Source organism: Camellia sinensis, chromosome 14 (assembly GCF_055761805.1).
Source record: "Camellia sinensis isolate YWXY chromosome 14, ASM5576180v1, whole genome shotgun sequence".
In the NCBI taxonomy this organism is placed as follows: Eukaryota; Viridiplantae; Streptophyta; class Magnoliopsida; order Ericales; family Theaceae; genus Camellia; species Camellia sinensis.
Window position 1 is genome coordinate 140,657,336 of NC_138974.1, and position 19,018 is coordinate 140,676,353.

The 19,018-nt window shown below is 41.1% G+C and overlaps 1 long non-coding RNA gene across 1 annotated transcript; it reads left to right on the plus strand.

Moving 5' to 3' along the window:
* The first annotated feature begins 17,255 nt into the window (after positions 1-17,255).
* Positions 17,256-18,798, plus strand: LOC145806734 (uncharacterized). The gene is made up of 2 exons (XR_014350214.1): positions 17,256-17,771; positions 18,538-18,798. It is a non-coding gene; the product is annotated as an uncharacterized LOC145806734 (long non-coding RNA).
* Positions 18,799-19,018: the final 220 nt, after the last annotated feature.

Here is a 19,018-nt window from a genome sequence, read left to right on the forward strand (position 1 = left end):
GAAAGATTCGGTGGATCATCTTGCCGACCTGTATATTCGGGACGTAGTGAGATTGCACGGGGTCCCAGTGACGATCGTCTCAGATAGAGATCCTCGTTTTACTGCTAGGTTGTGGCAGAGTTTGCAGAGTGCCTTGGGCACTAAGTTGACCTTTAGTACGGCTTATCATCCTCAGACTGACGGGCAGTCCGAGCGTACTATTCAGATCCTTGAGGATATGCTTCGGGGTTGTGTCCTGGACTTCAGTGGGACGTGGGAGAGGCACTTGCCATTGGTAGAGTTTGCCTACAACAACAGTTTTCAGTCTAGCATCGGTATGGCACCGTTTGAGGCCTTGTATGGCCGACCGTGTAGGTCTCCAGTTTGTTGGGCCGAGGTGGGTGATGCACCTTTGTTGGGTCCGGAGTTGGTTAGGGAGACGACGGAGAAAGTTGAGCTTATCCGTAGGAGGCTTGTTACAGCCCAGAGTCGACAAAAGAGTTATGCCGACCGTAGGAGGAGGCCTTTGGCGTTTGAGGTAGGTGATCATGTCTTTCTGAAGATATCACCTAGACGAGGCCTGATGAGATTTGGGAAGAGTGGGAAGTTATCCCCTCGGTTTATTGGTCCTTTTGAGATCCTTGAGAGGATTGGTGAGGTTGCTTATCGATTCGCCTTACCACCGCAGTTGTCCGGAGTGCATGACGTGTTTCATGTGAGTATGCTTCGGAAGTATGAGCCAGATCCATCACATGTGTTGGATTGGACTGATTTAGAGGTAGATGAGGATGCCTCGTATGAGGAGAGACCGATACGGGTCTTGGATAGGCGGGATCAGGTCCTGCGTGGTAAGACCATTCCTTTGGTGAAAGTCTTGTGGAAACATCACGGAGTGGAGGAAGCCACTTGGGAACGTGAGTTGGAAGTCCGTGAGAAATATCCGGACTTGTTTGTTGATGTGTGATCTTGTATTTAAGTTCAACATAATGTAAAATTTAAATACATTGAGAATGTTTTGATTATTGGAAGCATGTTTTGGAACTTGCCTCATATGGTAGTTGGATGTAACACTATATATGTTGAATATATTGTTGACATTGGAAAGTTAGTGCATAATGTTGGTGCATGTTAATAATACATATGTTGTTTACATATTGTGATATGTCTCTTGTTAAAGGGATGGGATGACCGGTAATGGGTCGAATTGTTGAATGTTAAAATGTAACATTGTTTAAAATGGAGGAAAACTTGTTTTTGAAAACTTGTGTTTAATTTCGGGGACGAAATTCTTTAAGGGGGGCAGGTTATAGCGATCCCGGGTTTACCCTTGTTGTATAGTGATCCGGACATGTGTCCGTGGATGTTGGTAGTTGTTTATTATCTTGTTTACATCCTTTCTTACTTTGTATTTGAGTTATAGGATGTGTTGAGCGGGTTTGTTACAGGTTGGTTGAGCTTAGAAACCAAAACTAGTTGCCCAGATTTTTGGCCTGTACGCTCGAGCGGAGGTGTTGGCGCTCGAGCGGAGGTGTTGGCGCTCGAGCGTAGATTACACCCATTCAATATTTTGTTGTGCAGTGTTGTACGCTCGAGCGTAGGGTTGGGAGCTCGAGCGGAGGCCTGGTTCTGCAAAAGTGCTGGGCGAGTGCATTCTGCGCTCGAGCGGGAGGTTGGCCGCTCGAGCGGAAGTCTGTGAGTGGCCGCTCGAGCGGGGTGTTTTACGCTCGAGCGGAGACCTGGGTTAAAGTCCCGAAATTGTGACTTTCCAAATCACTTTTTCACTTTCTCTCTCTCTCTTACTTTTCCAAAATCACCATTGTTGAGCCTCTCACTCTAGACTCTACCTTCTCTCTAGGTTTTGATCTAGTAGGAGTGATTTACTCATCTTTGGCCTTTACAAAAAAGTTGTTGATCGTCGAGGGCTTCATTTTAATCTGAAAATCTCGGGTTTTGGAGCACGTTGGGTTTTGTCGTCTTCTCCTTTGGGACTCCGAATTTGAGGTAGGGATAACCTACTCCTCTCTATGGGTTTTGTCTTTAAATTTTGGTATTTTGAGATGTTGGGCTTGGTTGGTAATTCTGTGAAAGTTTGGGGCTTTTGTGTAATTTTACAAAAGTTGGGGTTTTATTCCTAATAAACCTAGATGCATGTTTGGCATAGAAAAATGGAATGATTGTTGAATCATTGATGAAAATGGGACCTAAGGGTTGAAATGGTAATTATGGAAAATGGCCTAATTACATTGTTTAATTAATTGGGATAATTAATTGGTGAGAAATGAGGAAATGAAATATTGATTGAATATCCATTTGTGCATTTATTTTCTGTTTTAGAAATAACTGCTTTGGGCTATCGGTGGAGGATAGTCGAGATTGTTGTAGACAATGCATGATGATTAGGTAAACGGAAACTAATCAATGGAATGTGTCATGGAACTTGACGGTTGATAGAATACATTAATTGTGTGTATTATGTGATTGTATATAGAACCAATGTGTTTATATACGTTATGTGTAGAGGAGGAGATAGGGGATGTACTCCGCGGTTTAGGGGAAGATAGGGGATGTACCTCTAAACCGGATAGGTATTGGGAGGAGATAGGGGATGAACTCCGTAGACAGAGCTCATATGCTTGTCTAGAGAAGTGAAGATAGAGCTCATATGCTTATCTTTGTGAAGTGTGGATACAGTTTGTATGCTTATCTGTGGATATTGTTGATATACATATCTGTTGTAGAGTGTGGATATAGCTTGTATGCTTATCTGTGGATATGGTTGATATACATATCTGTTGAGAATGTGGATATAGCTTTTATGCTTATCTGAATGTGAGATATAGTTTTTATACATATCTGTGGAAATGATGATAGAGCTAGCATGCTTATCTGTTGAAAAAGGGAAAATGAAAAGTAATTGGGACTTGTAAGTCGTTGACATAAATATGTAATTTATGTGATTGTATCAGTGTTGACCAACTATCAATTGCTAATGTTTTAGTCATTGTCCATGGTTGGTTTAGTGTATTTCTACTGGGCTGTGGCTCACCCTATATGGGAATATCATTTTCAGGTACAGGAAGCATGCCACCTCCAAGGACATAGCTTGGGTGGCTAGAGGCGGACATAGTGTAGTCGTTTTACTTTTGATGTATTACATGTAACTTCAAGCCAAGGGCTTAATGTGTAAACGAGTTAGTACTCTTTGTTGAAACCAAGTGTTAACTTGGAAAGCTGTAAGCCCATAGGGCATTTTGTTTTGATGTTAACATGTAATACTTATGTAATGAAACTCAATGAAATAAAGGAATGTGTTTAGTTTATATGTAAATGCTTGTCTTATCTGATGGGTTTAATGTTATTATTTTGAGGGCGTTACACTACCTCAATGATCAAGCAAGATAGCAAAGTTTCTTGGAGAATCCTTCGCAAATCCAAATTTCAATTAGTAGAAAAGTAATATCTTCAAGTCTCTTCTTCATGTCACGACCCGAACCCGCCCCCGTGGGTTAAGGACGTAACCGGCCAGTAATCATGAGATTGCCTACGGTCACAAACTAATCCAAACGTATTTTAACAGAGTTAATGGGGGCCAAACTGAAGCAATTCAAAACTTTGTCCATAGAGTTCTGCTTACATGGTACATCAAAATAAACCATACGCATAGACATTAATAACTCACAACAGAAATACAGTAGCATAAGTTCTATACTGACAGGATCAGATAAGTCTAAGTCAACCCATCAAAACTATATACAGAAATACACGATGTCCTCGCCATCATGACAAAATAAACAAGACAATAGAAGGGCGAAGACGGGTCTCATGCGTGAGACACAAGGGCTGACTCTCCAAAACTTGGGTTGTTCTACACAGGCTTCACTGAGGCTGGGTCTGGACCTCTCTTGGCTCACCTACAAACACATGAATGAGCGTGAGCGATAGCCCAGTGAATAATACCAAATGCAGAAGTTATACAAACGATATGTAGAACAACATGCTCCAAACGGCCTTGGGCCCAATTCACATTTCTATTTAACATATATATATACACAATTTAAGTCAAGTGACTGTGGTTTCAAACATACTGGCCTTTGGCCCATTTATCTTTCATACCTATCAAAACGGCCTCTGGCCCACTTATTTATGTCAAAACGGCCTCTGGCCCATCCATTCATGTCAAAACGGCCTTCGGCCCATCCATTCATGTCAAAACGGCCTTCGGCCTATCCATTCATGTCAAAACGGCCTTCGGCCCATCTATTCATGACAAAACGGCCTTCGGCCCACTCATTCATGACAAAATGGCCTTCAACCCATCCATTCATGACAAAACGACCTTTGGTCCATTCATTCATGACAAAACGACCTTTGGTCCATTCATTCATGACAAAACGTTGTCCACCAAACGAATTTATAAAACTTACATGGAAGTAAGCAATTGGACAACAATATATTCCAGATATCTTTGTTAAGATATTACTCACCGTGATCGATTGGTTGGTTTGCCCTGGAGCTCGACCCTACACATTCCATGAACACAAAAGGGTCACCAACAATTCAATCCTTTCTTAAATTCACATTTTCCTCTTTAGGCTTTATTCTTATCTCTTTAACTCAATTACGATGCTCAATGCATGCCTAAGAGTGCTTGGAAGTGAAAGAGAATGGAAAACGAAACACAGAACGCATAAACAAAATTTCAGAAAACAAGGTCCCCGCTCGAATGTCAACTTCCCCACTCGAGCGGACCCAATTGGTCTACAAAAGTACTTGTTGCATGGAATTCACGCTCGAACATGAACTCGGCCGCTCAAGCGGAAGGTCTGTCTACATAGCTCCCCGCTCGAGCGTCAACTTCCCCGCTCGAGCGGGCACCATGTCTGCAAAATATGCTGGGAGCTCGAAATCTCCGCTCGAGCGGCGGTTCCCCCGCTTGAGCGGACATCAAAATTCTGGGTTTTTCCAGTAGTGTTCTTGAGCTCCCTTTCAACATTCAACCAACATTTCTTGCATTTTATGGCTTCAATTTCATATATACTTGTACTAACATGGTATAGACACCAAAACACATCATCATGGAGCTCAATTTCAAGGATTAAACACATGCATGTCTTAAATTGACACTAAACTCAATTCCATCATACACATTCATGCATTCAAAGCTCCTGTCTTCACAAATTGTACATGCATGTGATGTATTGCTCCCATTCTCAACTTAGATGATACAAATGGTGATTATGTATGAGCTTTAACCAAAATCCTACATGAACAATGTGTTTCAAGCTCAAACATGCAAATCCAAAACAATTTCTTACATACATGTGCATATAGACTACTAAATCAACAAAACCAACTCATTGCATGTTCTAGATCACAAATAAATCTTCAATTAACAAGATCACAACTCAAATTCAAGAGTTAGGGGTTGGTTACTCACCTAGGAGCTTTAATCTACCAAGCTCTAGTCAAGTCTTGAGCTAAATCTTCAAATTCCCAAGCTTCAACACCAAACATAGATTTTTCTCCCTTCTCTCTCTCTAATAGCCGACCCTCTTCTCTCCTTAGAGTGTATATCAGCCAAGTGAAGTAAAAAGGGAGTAATTGATTGTGTAGTGCTCATATTAAAAGCCCCTCTCTTGTAGTATTATTATAATATCAAATAATAGAGTACTAATTCACTAATTTAATCAATTTAATCCGACCCAAGTTAATTTTCAATTAAACTTCACCGTAGGCTTTAAAAATTACGCTAATCACAATGGCGTAGTTAATTTCAGGTTCTGTGGCCGATAAGGCCTCCAATTTAATTTCCAAAGCAATTAATCCGACAAATATTCCTACGGTGAACAGATAGAAATTCAAAACCACATATTTTCACACAATGGCACATGAAATCATAATAAACACATAATCATACTCAAATTAAGGACCAATTTGCATACTATGGAACAGGGGTGTCACAATTCACTTTTTGATAAGCGATCTTGGCCAAATCTTAGCGAAATGGAAGGTATTTTAGATAGAGAGAATAGGGTTTTCGGAAATGAGATGAGAGGAGGGAAGATAGAAAAGAAAAAAGTAAAGAAATGATCTAGAATATCCTTTTTAAATTGCTGATATCGCGCAGACCACTCGAGCACAATTACTTACGCTTGAGCGTAAGACACAAACTCAAAAGGCACGCTCAAGCGACAAATCCTTCGCTCAAGAGTAAAATGACAAGTCTTAGAAGTTTTTCAAAGCTACAGTGAAACAACTGGGAGCCAACATTCTCCGAGTGTAACTTCCTATGCTTGAGCGACCCGTCTGCAAACTCGCGAGATTCTAAGAGCTACAATTCTCCGCTCGAGCTCAACTTCCTTCGCTCGAGCGGGCACCTAGAACAACATGTCATATTATCTATGAAAAAAATTTAAAGTAATCCAATAATCATAACATTTTTATATTATTATATTTGTTTAAAAGGATAGATGGTCTATTTTTAAAAACATACTTGTTTATTTTTTTGAAGATTAATGTGACAAAAAAAATTTTAAAAAAAAAATACAGCTATCGAATCAATATAACCTTTTTCATTGTTGTTATATATTGAGGGTCCTAAGAAATTATAGCGATCTTGGTTTTCCCTTTCTGTAATTGTTGTATTCCGGACTTTGGCTCCGTGGATTTGGTGGTTGTTTATCTTGTTGTCATCCTTTAATTCCCTATGTTTGAGTTTTAGGATGTGTTGGGGGTGTTTCGAACAGGTAGGTTGAGTTTTGGTCTCAAGTGTAGTTTCCCAGGTTTTTGGTGTTATGCTCGAGCGGGTCATTCTGGGCTCGAGCGGAGTTTGGTTTTTGGTTGTCCGCTCGAGCGGGCCTTCTTGCGCTCGAGTGGGGTTTACACACTCCCAGTATTTCGTGCCTCTGCAAAACTTCTGTATGTGTGTTTTTCACGCTCGAACGAGTTTCTTTACACTCGAGCGGTCGCGCTCAAGCGGGTATGTTGGCACTCGAACGGGTAGTACTTTGTCTGTGAAAGTTCTGGGAAGGGGAAATCTACGCTCGAGCAGACTGGTTTTCGCACTCGAGCGGATGTACTTTATTCTTGTGTCTTGGCGCTCGAGCGGGCTTTCTTGCGCTCGAGCGTGACCAAATTTTTGTGCTTGATGCTCGAGCATTCTATTCTCCGCTAAAGCGGGAGGGTCGTCTATCAGTTGCCAACCAGGCCATTTTAAATCACTTTTTACATTCACTCTCTCTCTCTTACTTTCCAAAAACACTTTTTGAGAGCTTCTTTCTCTAGGATCTCCCTTCTCTCGAGGGTTTGATCTAGCTAGAGTGTTCCACTCCCTTGGTGCCTTTGTAAAAAGTGTGTTGATCGTCGAGGGCTACGTTTTGATCCGAGAAATTGTTGATTTGGAGCATTTTGGTTTTCTTCAACTTCCCCGTTTGAGCTCTAACTTCAAGGTAGGGATATCCTACTCCATCTTATGAGCTTTGTCTTTAAATTTTGGTATTTCGAGATGTTGGGGGTCGTTGGGTAATTTTGAGAAAGTTTTGGGTCAATGTGTAATTTTCAAAAGAGGGGTTTTCAAAATTTAAAACCTTTATGTATGTGATACATTGGAAAATGGACTTGGTGTTGGATTATTGATGAAAATGGAATCTTAGGGTTGGTGTTGTAATTATGGAAAAAAGCCCTAATTGTTGATAAATTAATTTTGGGAAATGAGAAATTGAATAGGAAATATTCAAATTGGAAAGATTTGGGATTAAAAGGTGTGGTTTGATTAATTTATTGCTCACCTAGGCAAATGTTGATAATTTATCCATTTGGTGCATTTATTTTCTGTTTAGAAATAACTACTTTGGGCTATCGGTGGAGGATAGTCTTGATTGTTGTAGACAATGCATGATGATTAGGCAAACTAAAACTAATCAATTGAGTAGGCTATCGAGTATAGCGGTTGGTATAATGCATCGAAATTGTGTATTGAATGATGGAACATGTATATGATAATTGTTTATATACATTGTGTTGTGTGGGAGGAGATAGGGGATGTACTCCACGGTTTAGGGGAAGATAGGGGATGGACCTCTAAACCGGAAATTGTTGGCATTGATACAGCACTACAATGTGTATTAATTGTGAAGTGTGGAAGTGTTTTGTTACATTGATACAGCACTACAATGTGTATCATTTGTAAAGTATGGAAGTGTTTTGTTGCATTGATACAGTACCAAAATGTGTATCATTTGTGAAGTATGAAAGTGATTTTATGCGTTATTGATACATCATCAAAATGTGTATCTGTCATGAATTTCGAAAGTAATTGAGTGATGAATTATAATCTCATTAAGTTATTTGGGCCAGGTTTTGAGCCTTGTTTTCAAACTGAAAGTTGAATAAGAAATGGAAACTGAAATATAACATGGGCATGATTGTCATGAAACTGTAGTATGGCATAAGTTGGAATATAAGTGTGGACCATCTATTGAATGCTATTATTTTAGTCATTGTTTATAGTTGGTTTAGTATATTTCTACTAGGTTGTGGCTCACCCTTTATGGGACATCATTTTCAGGTACAGGTAGCATGCCACCTCCAAGGACATAGCTTGGGAGGCTTAGTGGCTGGGACTTCTTTTGTTGTTTTGTTGTATTACATGTATATCAAGCCAAGGGCTTTCTTTGTATAGAGTTAGCACTCTCATTTTGCAACCAAGTGTTGACTTGGAAAGTTGTAAGCCCATAGGGCATTTACTTTTGTTGTCAACATGTAATACATTTTGTAATGATTACTCTGATGGAATATATATTTATGCTTTATTCACTTTTGTCTAAGCATGCTATTGTTGGATGATTTATGGGTTTATTTTGAGGGCGTTACAACTTGGTATCAGAGCCTACCGGGTTTGAATACTTTGGGTACGTGGGAAGTGATTAGTATCACAATGGGTTTGACTCGCTTGTTAGAGAGTTATGTGTGATGTTATGTGCTTATGTGATAACATGTTTATGTAACTACTTGGGTATGGGATTTAGTTTCTAGGATGTTGATTGGATCCTTGGGTTTCTGTGAGTCTTGTTGGAAAAGCACTTGATCAATGTTGTTTCTAACCGGAACTCTAGTAACGCCTCGGGACTATCATTATCCGGAAATGAAATTCGTAAGTGCTTATGTGTTTATGTGCTTACGTGGAGTGAATTACAGTTGTCCATGCATTAGGACGCGAGTGTTATAGCTTCGGCACATTTGTGAATGTGCTAACGTTCTTCGTTACCTTTATTAGGATGTTAGGACGAGGACAAGGAGGTAGACGTGGTAGGCGTGGTAGGCAGGAGATGCCTTTATCGGATGATATTCTGACACAGCAGGAGGGGGTTGGCCAGGCCAATGTGGCCGAGCCAGCAGGTCAGGAAGCTATGGGCGCCTTAGCCCGTGGGATATCCGATGCTTTGAGGGAGTCTTTGGGTATTCTCAGAGCTGAGAATCCAGTTCAGGCCCAGGTAATTGATGCAGGGCCTTCCTTTCCGAAGAGGGAGTTCTTCCAGTCTAATCCAGACGAGTTTGTCGGGGATCCGAGAGAGCCACTTAAGGCTGACGAGTGGTTAAAGCAGATGAGTAAGACGTTCGAGATGCTTGGCATCAAGGACGGTGCATTGAAAGTGACCTTGGCATCTTTCCTGCTCAAGGGGGATGTGGGTCAGTGGTAGAAGTACATGAGGGGCCGTATTGGTGGCACATGGGAGGCCTTTTTAGATGCTTTCCAGGAGAAGTAGTTATCTCCAGCTGTCAGAGAGGATCTGAGAGACCAGTTTTGTCAGCTCAAGCAGCTGAGTCCGTCTGTGGCTGAGTTTGAGGCCTCTTTTACCAGTTTATCTAGGTTTGCACCTGAACTGGTGGCGTCCAAGGAACGCCGCTGCATTGAGTTTGAGCGGAAGTTGAGGTGTGGCCTCAAGATGAGGGTTGGGGGTTCTATGACCCGAGACTATAGGCGTTTGGTTGATGATGTAGCCCATATGGAGATTATGATACAGGAGGAGAAGGAGGGACAGAGAGGCTCCAAGAGGAGTCAGAATGGTCAGGGTGATGGCAGGAAATAGAGGGGTTCTAACCCTTAGCAGTCTCAGGGTGGTGTTGCTAGATCGACCTTTCCAGTGCCGAGTGCAGGCTCGAGGAGAGGCCATCAAGGAGATATCACCTGTTTCAAGTGTGGTCAGCTGGGCCACAAGTCTTCGGTTTGCCCGCAGAGGGGAAAAGGTCTGCGAGCTGCTTCTTCTTCGGCTCGACCTCAGAGCCAGAGTCAGGGCAGAGGCTAGCCTCTATCTTGTTATTAATGTGGTCAGCCTGGGCACCTGAAGAGGTTCTGCCCACAGTTGAGTGCCACTTCGGGAGCGTCTGGTTCTAGGCAAATGCAGAGTTTTCAGCCAGTTCAGTCTGTGCAGACCTCGAGGGCCAATCCGGGAGCTTCGTCGTCCCACTCTGTGCAGCAGTCGTTTGCTCCGAGGGGTGAGCAGGTGGATCAGGGGCCTACAGGGCGCGTGTATGCTGTTACCGCGCAGGACCTAGTACCGGCTCCATCAGTTGTGAGAGGTACCTTTCGATTTTGCAACTCAGTTGCTAGTGTGTTGATTGATACGGGTGCATCTCATTCCTTTGTATCTGCTGCATTTGCATCTGTTTTGGAATTAGAGTTGGCACAGTTAGCATCTCCTATATGTGTTATATCACCTGTTGGGGGTGAATTGATTTTGAAACACGGATGTAGAGGTTGTGATATAGAGGTCGCCGATCGTCGGCTTCTGTTTCCTTTTGTGGTTATGCCCATGACGGGTTTTGATGTTATTTTGGGTATAGACTGGCTATCGTCATACCAGGCTGTTATCGATTGCTACCGCCAGTGGGTCACAGTATGTACCTTAAGTGGGGAGTGTTTCCATTTCTTGGGGGATCGGGTTGGTAGTGTGCTGCCACCGGTGTATGATCCGCGAGGGCGGAGTGAGCTTAGTGGTCTTCTCGCTAGCTTCTTGAGTGGTGAGTGTGATGAGACCCAGATTGTATTACTGAGAGTGGTTTGTGAGTATTCGGATGTTTTTCCCGAGGATCTCATTAGTTTTTCATCTCACCGAGAGATCGAGTTCTCTATTGATTTAGTGCCCGGCACGGCGCCAATTTCTATGGCACCTTATCGTTTTGCCCCAGCCGAGTTGAGTGAGTTAAAGATTCAGCTCCAAGAATTGCTAGATAAGGACTTCATCCGTCCTAGTGTTTCACCATGGGGAGCACCGGCCCTCTTTGCTAAAAAAAAGATGGTGCCTTGAGACTCTGTATTGACTACCGGAAGTTGAATCGGGCTACGGTCAAGAATAAGTACCCTATGCCCCGTATAGATGATTTGTTTGACCAGTTGAAGGGGTCCCGTTGTTTCTCTAAGATAGACTTGAGATCGGGTTACCACCAGTTGAGGGTCAGAGAGGAGGATATTCCGAAAACGGCATTCCATACGCGGTATGGCCACTATGAGTTTCTGGTGATGCCTTTTGGGCTCACCAATGCACCGGCAGTCTTTATGGACTTGATGAACCGGATCTTCCAGGAATTCTTAGATCATTTTGTGGTCATTTTCATGGACGACATTCTCATCTATTCACCTTCGGAGGAGGAGCACGAGGAACACTTGAGAGTGGTGCTTGAATTGCTTAGAGCCCATAGACTGTATGCCAAGTTTGGGAAGTGTGAGTTCTAGCTAGGAGAGGTCAAATTCTTAGGCCATGTGGTTTCCGGGGAAGGGGTGTCTGTTGATACATCCAAGATAGAGGCAGTGCAAGATTGGGCACAGCCTAAGAGTGTTTTTGAGATCCGTAGTTTTCTGGGATTAGCTGGGTATTATCGCCAGTTTGTGAAAGATTTCTCCAGACTAGCTTCTCCGTTGACTAGATTGACGCGAAAAGGGGTCAAATTTGTATGGAGTGAGGCTTGTGAAAAGTCGTTCCAAGAGCTGAAGGTTAGATTGACCACCGCTTCGATTTTGATTATTCCAGAGAGAGGGTTGGGTTATGCGGTTTATAGTGATGCCTCACGAGAGGGTTTGGGTTGTGTGTTGATGCAAGAGGGAAAAGTGGTTGCCTATGGCTCACGTCAGTTGAAAATTCACGAGAAGAATTACCCCACACATGACCTAGAACTAGCAGCTGTGATTTTTGCCTTAAAGATTTGGAGACACTACCTTTATGGTGAGAGGTTCGAGGTGTTCTCGGATCATAAGAGTTTGAAGTATCTGTTCACACAGAGAGACTTGAATTTGAGGCAGAGAAGGTGGATGGAGTTCATTGAGGACTACGACTTTGAGTTGCACTATCATCTAGGAAAGGCCAATGTTGTGGCCGATGCCCTTAGTAGGAAATCCATTAGTGATGTAGCTTGCATAGCCATCCGGGAGTGGGAGATGTTGGGGGCACTTGGCGAGTTTGATTTGCTTCTGGGCGAATCCGTTGAGGCTGCGGCCCTGTTTTCTGTTGTTGCACAGCCTACACTTATGACTCGAGTGTTAGAGGCACAAAGAGGTGACCTTGAGGTAGAATCCCTCCGAGAGAAAATCTCTGGTGGGAAGGTTGAGAAGGGTTTGACGGTGTATCCCGACTAGAGTGTGAGATACCGAGACCATTTGTTTGTGCCGGAGTCTTGCCGAGAGGAGGTACTCCGAGAGTTTCACCATTCACGCCTTGCGGTGCACCCGGGAGGCACTAAGATGTATCGAGATTTGGGTCACCAGTTTTAGTGGTGGGGTATAAAGAAGGATGTGGCCGTTTTTATGTCTAAATGCCTTACTTGTCAGCACGTGAAGGCCGAGCATCAGAGGCCAGCGGGTTTGTTACAACCCTTGCCTATTGCCGAGTGGAAATGGGAGCATGTCACTATGGACTTCGTTGTAGGTCTTTTGAGGACTCGGCGGGGTAGTGATGCTATTTGGGTGGTTGTAGACCAGTTGACTAAGTCGACGCACTTTATCCCTATGCGCGTGAGAGATTCGGTAGATTTTCTTGCCGACTTGTATATTCGGGACATAGTGAGGTTACACGGGGTCCCAGTGACGATCGTCTTAGATAGAGACCCTTGTTTTACTGCTAAGTTGTGGCAGAGTTTGCAGAGTGCCTTGGGTACTAAGTTGACTTTTAGTACAGCTTATCATCCTCAGACTAACGGGCAGTCCGAGCGTACTATTCAGATCCTTGAGGATATGCTTCGAGGTTGTGTCCTTGATTTTAGTGGGACGTGGGAGAGGCACTTGCCCTTGGTGGAGTTTGCCTACAACAACAGCTTTCAGTCTAGTATCGGTATGGCACCGTTTGAGGCCTTGTATGGCCGACCGTGTAGGTCTCCAGTTTGTTGGGCCGAGGTGGGTAATGCACCTTTGTTGGGCCCGGAGTTGGTTAGAGAGACGACAGAGAAAGTTGAGCTTATCCGTAGGAGGCTTGTTACAGCCCAGAGTCGCCAAAAGAGTTATGCCGACCGTAGGAGGAGGCCTTTGACATTTGAGACGGGTGATCATGTTTTCTTGAAAATATCACCGAGGCGAGGTTTGATGAGGTTTGGGAAGAGTGAGAAGTTATCCCCTCGGTTTATTGGTCCCTTTGAGATCCTTGAGAGGATTGGGGAGGTTGCTTATCGTTTGGCCTTGCCACCGCAGTTGTCCGGGGTACATGACGTATTTCATGTTAGTATGCTTCGGAAGTACGAGCCGGATCCATCGCACGTGTTGGATTGGACCGACTTAGAGGTAGATGAGGATGCCTCGTATGAGGAGAGACCGGTTCGGGTCTTGGATAGGCGGGATCAAGTCTTACGAGGCAAGACTATTCCTTTGGTAAAAGTTTTGTGGAAGCATCACGGAGTGGAAGAAGCCACTTGGGAACGTGAGTTAGAGGTCCGTGAGAAATATCTAGACATGTTTGTTGATGTATAATCATGTATTGAGATTTTGTAATATTGTTGAACTTTAAGAGCATTATATATGTCTTAAGTTGTAAAACATGGTATATGTTTTGGTTAATGGCAGTTTAACGTAACATTGCATATGTTGAATGTATTGTAGAAATGAAAACATATCATGAATGTTGAATATGATATAGAACTGTGCAATGTGGTATTGAAATTTGTGGAATTTCAGGGAATGCATATCTATAATGCATGTTGTGAAAAATGTTCTAATTTGCCTCTTGAAAAGAGATGAGATGACCGGTAATGGGTCGAGTTGTTGAATTTCGCATTGTAACAATGTTGGGAATTGAGAAAATCATGTTTTTGAAAAACTTGTATTTAATTTCGGGGACGAAATTCTTTAAGGGGGGAAGGTTATAGCGATCCCGGTTTTCTCTTTCTGTAATTGTTGTATTCCGAACTTTGGCTCCATGGATTTGGTGGTTGTTTATCTTGTTTTCATCCTTTAATTCCCTATGTTTGAGTTTTAGGGTGTGTTGGACGTGTTTCAAATAGGTATGTTGAGTTTTGGTCTCAAGTGTAGTTGCCCAGGTTTTTGGTGTTACGCTCGAGCGGGTCATTCTGCGCTCGAGCGGAGTTTGGTTTTTGGTTGTCCGCTCGAGCAGGCCTTCTTGCACTCGAGCGGGGTTTACACACTCCCAGTATTTCGTGTCTCTGCAAAACTTCTGCAGGTGTGCTTTTCACGCTCGAGCGGGTTTCTTTACGCTCGAGCGGTCGCGCTCGAGCAGGTATGTTGGCGCTCGAGCGGGTAGTACTTTGACTGTGAAAGTTCTGGGAGGGGGAAATCTAAGCTCGAGCGGACTGGTTTTCGCGCTCGAGCGGATGTACTTTATTCTTGTGTCTTGACACTTGAGCGGGCTTTCTTGCGCTCGAGCGTGTCCAGATTTTTGTGCTTGACGCTCGAGCGTTCTATTCTCCGCTCGAGCGGGAGTGTCGTATATCAGTTGCCAGCCAGGCCATTTTAAATCACTTTTTACATTCACTCTCTCTCTCTCTCTTACTTTCCAAAAACACTTTTTGAGAGCTTCTCTCTCTAGGATCTCCCTTCTCTCTAGGGTTTGATCTAGCTAGAGTGTTCCACTCCCTTGGTGCCTTTGTAAAAAGTGTGTTGATCGTCGAGGGCTACGTTTTGATCCGAGAAATTGTTGATTTGGAGCATTTTTTATTTCTTCAACTGCCCCGTTTGAGCTCTAACTTCAAGGTAGGGATATCCTACTCCATCTTATGAGCTTTGTCTTTAAATTTTGGTATTTCGAGATGATGGGGGTCGTCGGGTAATTTCAAGAAAGTTTTGGGTCGATGTGTAATTTTCAAAAGAGGGGTTTTCAAAGTTTAAAACCTTTATGTATGTGATACATTGGAAAATGGACTTGGTGTTGGATTATTGATGAAAATGGAACCTTAGGGTTGATGTTGTAATTATGGGAAAAAGCCCTAATTGTTGATAAATTAATTTTGGGAAATGAGAAATTGAATAGGAAATATTCAAATTGGAAAGATTTGGGATTAAAAGGTGTGGTTTGATTAATTTATTGCTCACCTAGGCAAATGTTGATAATTTATCCATTTGGTGCATTTATTTTCTGTTTAGAAATAACTGCTTTGGGCTATCGGTGGAGGATAGTCTTGATTGTTGTAGACAATGCATGATGATTATGCAAACTAAAACTAATCAATTGAGTAGGCTATCGAGTATAGCGGTTGGTATAATGCATCGAAATTGTGTATTGAGTGATGGAACATGTATATGATAATTGTTTATATACATTGTGTTGTGTGGGAGGAGATAGGGGATGTACTACACAGTTTAGGGGAAGATAGGGGATGGACCTCTAAACCGGAAATTGTTGGCATTGATACAGCACTACAATGTGTATCAATTGTGAAGTGTGGAAGTGTTTTGTTACATTGATACAGCACTACAATGTGTGTCATTTGTAAAGTATGGAAGTGTTTTGTTATATTGATACAACACCAAAATATGTATCATTTGTGAAGTATGAAAGTGATTTTATGCGTTATTGATACATCATCAAAATGTGTATCTGTCATGAATTTCGAAAGTAATTGAGTGATGAGTTATAATCTCATTAAGTTATTTGGGCCAGGTTTTGAGCCTTGTTTTCAAACTGAAAGTTGAATAAGAAATGGAAACTGAAATGTAACATGGGCATGATTGTCATGAAACTGTAATATGGCACAAGTTGGAATATAAGTGTGGACCATCTATTGAATGCTATTATTTTATTCATTGTTTATAGTTGGTTTAGTATATTTCTACTGGGTTGTGACTCACCCTTTATGGGACATCATTTTCAGGTACAGGTAGTGTGAGAACCCAAATATAAAAATTAAGTAAATAATTAAATAATAATATTACAATATCAAATATTTTGATGGTGAATTCTAAGGTGCAAATTAAATATTATTCGGTGATCTTTTAATTAATTTTAAACTTAAAATAAATTTATGGTGAAAGTTTTTAATTTAGAGGCAAGATTTATTATATAAAATAAATAAATAAATAAATTTAAGTGCCAAATTAGTAAGCATATTTTTTGATCTAGTAATAGTTATATTTTATTTAAATGAATGGGTTAGAAAATAAAATAATATTACGAGATAATAATTTAGGGCCTTTTGTTTAGATATATAAAGTAACCCTAAGTTGCCTAATACAATATATAACAATACTAGGGTTCCTAATCAACACTATAACAGCGGCCACAGCAGCCAAGGGAGAGTGTTTGAGAGAAGGAAAAAAAGAAGAAGATGTTGCAATCAAAGAACTTTTGGGTGTGTTGTGTTGTGTGTTATCATCAAAGGTTAGCCCTCCTAGGTTGTCTTCTCTTCTTTCTTTGTTCTTCATCCTTATTCTATAATTATTTTATTCATTCATGGAGAGGTTGTAGGTTTATGTATTTTGTATATATATGTATACACTGTTAAGAAATCTGAGGAGCTAAATTTATGTGTAAAGAATGGGTGTAATTCTTAGTTCAAAAATTCTGCACAGAATCGCAAACTTTAAAAATCAAGAAACCATATCAAACGGATGAATTTTAATCTGAAATTTTTACATTAGATCAATTACATATTGAATTGCATATCTGAATTTTTTCATAATTTTTTGGAGTCAAAATCCATATAAATTGAGGTATTCAAATCTGTCCAGGAAACCAGTCCGAAACAGTAAATTCGGGAGTGTTGTTCTCTTTGGGTATAAAACCAAAAATTATCAAATTAGTGTCATTAGAACCGGTTACGAGTCTAGTTTCGTACGTTTTTGGCCTTGCATTGATTGCTCGTGTATATTAAGAGAACCGTCAATTTCTTTAAAGTGCTGCAGAAAACAACCTGTTTGGATATAATAAATTGTAAATAATTATTTTGATAAGCAAATCAAGTGAAACCAATTGGGTTTGAAACTTAGGATATATTAGATCATATCTGGAGGTTATTGGAATTTTTCTAATAGCGTGGAGTGGGTTTTGTAATTTTCAAAGTTAGCAAATAGGTTGGGAAGGCTTGTTTGAAATTCTGTTTTATCTTAAAGTCACAATTAATTAAGTTTTGACCAGAACCCGTGTCTTGGGTGATTTTAAACCTTGAAGAACATGAACTTAGGTAATATTTAAGAGTAACGGTGAGTTGGGTTGAGCCGTGTTAGTGCGCTTTAGTTGAGGTTACTTAGTTCCTATTTTGTTTAGTATTTTTAAATTAGTTGTGACGTGTAGTTTTTATACTTGGTTCAGGGCACTAGTTGGACTTTTACACTCTATTCGAGGATTATATTATTTCGGTTTCAGGTGAGTAGTTTCATGCTACATATTTTTATAAATGTTCCCCTACCCTGAACTGTTGGAAAATTAAATTGTTGTTTCATGATTAAACTGTTTTGATAAATTATTATATTATCAATTGAATCAAATTATTTCTGAAACATATGTGAACTTGGCATACTGTAAACTATTTGTTTTGGTCTCATGTTTATAATGATGAACTACCATGTTTTGCGAAACTGATGTGTATTGATTATTGGGACCATGTGTGTATTTAGTCCAGGGATATTATTCCACTGCGTGTGGTGACTCTGGCCACTAGGGAACAGATCCGGGTTGGGCCGTGATGACTCTAGTGCTCAACGATTGTAAGGAAAAGACCTTTAAAAACAACTAGGTGACCTTCAATCGGATCGTCTTTGAGAAAAAGCCCAGGTGCCACTCTGAGGATGACTCTTAGTTCGGTATTGGATCCAACGGGGCTTATAGCCTTGAGAACTGTGTGGCAGATTATTTGTTTTTATTGGTACCCAGAAAATTATTGGTATTCATGTTATAATCTGTTTTAAGTGGAAAATGTCGTTTATCATGTTCTTGCGAGACATGAGTATTTTAAGTGTTGAATTGTGGAACCTTCTTTTTGAAACAGATTGTATTTACCAAACTGTATGCCAATCTAGTTTTTGTGATATATATATTATTTTGGAATTGAACCATGTTTTCAAAACTGTATTTACTATCCATGTTGCTACTCACTAAGCTATCAGCTGACTTAGTTGTTTACCATTTCCAGGTGTTAGAAGGACTTAGAGTGGACTCATGGCGTAACAGGGACTCAATTGCATGGACCTCTAGGGCATTCCTTTAGTTTAGAGTGTTATGTCAAGTTTGTGCATATTTATATTTATTCTTATCGAAGTTCATTTAGGATTATTTTTGATATGTGGGTTGTTTATATCCCATAAGTTTGGATAGTTTTTTATTACGGTTGATTTTGCCGTTTATAATTGTGACATGTCTGGATTGAGTTTTGGTTATTTATTATTGGACTATTGCTTAGTTGTTCAATGTGATTGGATTCGTGTTTAGGCTTACGTGTGCCTTGGGCTAAGTCCCTGTGGGCCACGGCCGGTCATGCCCGGATTTGGGGTGTGATAATTGTGGTATCAGAGCTATAGATTTATCAAGTTACATACCTTGCATTTCATCATTTAGACGAGGTCCGAGTCCCTATAGTACTTAGTAGTGTTTGGTTAAGTTTGTTTTGTTTAACC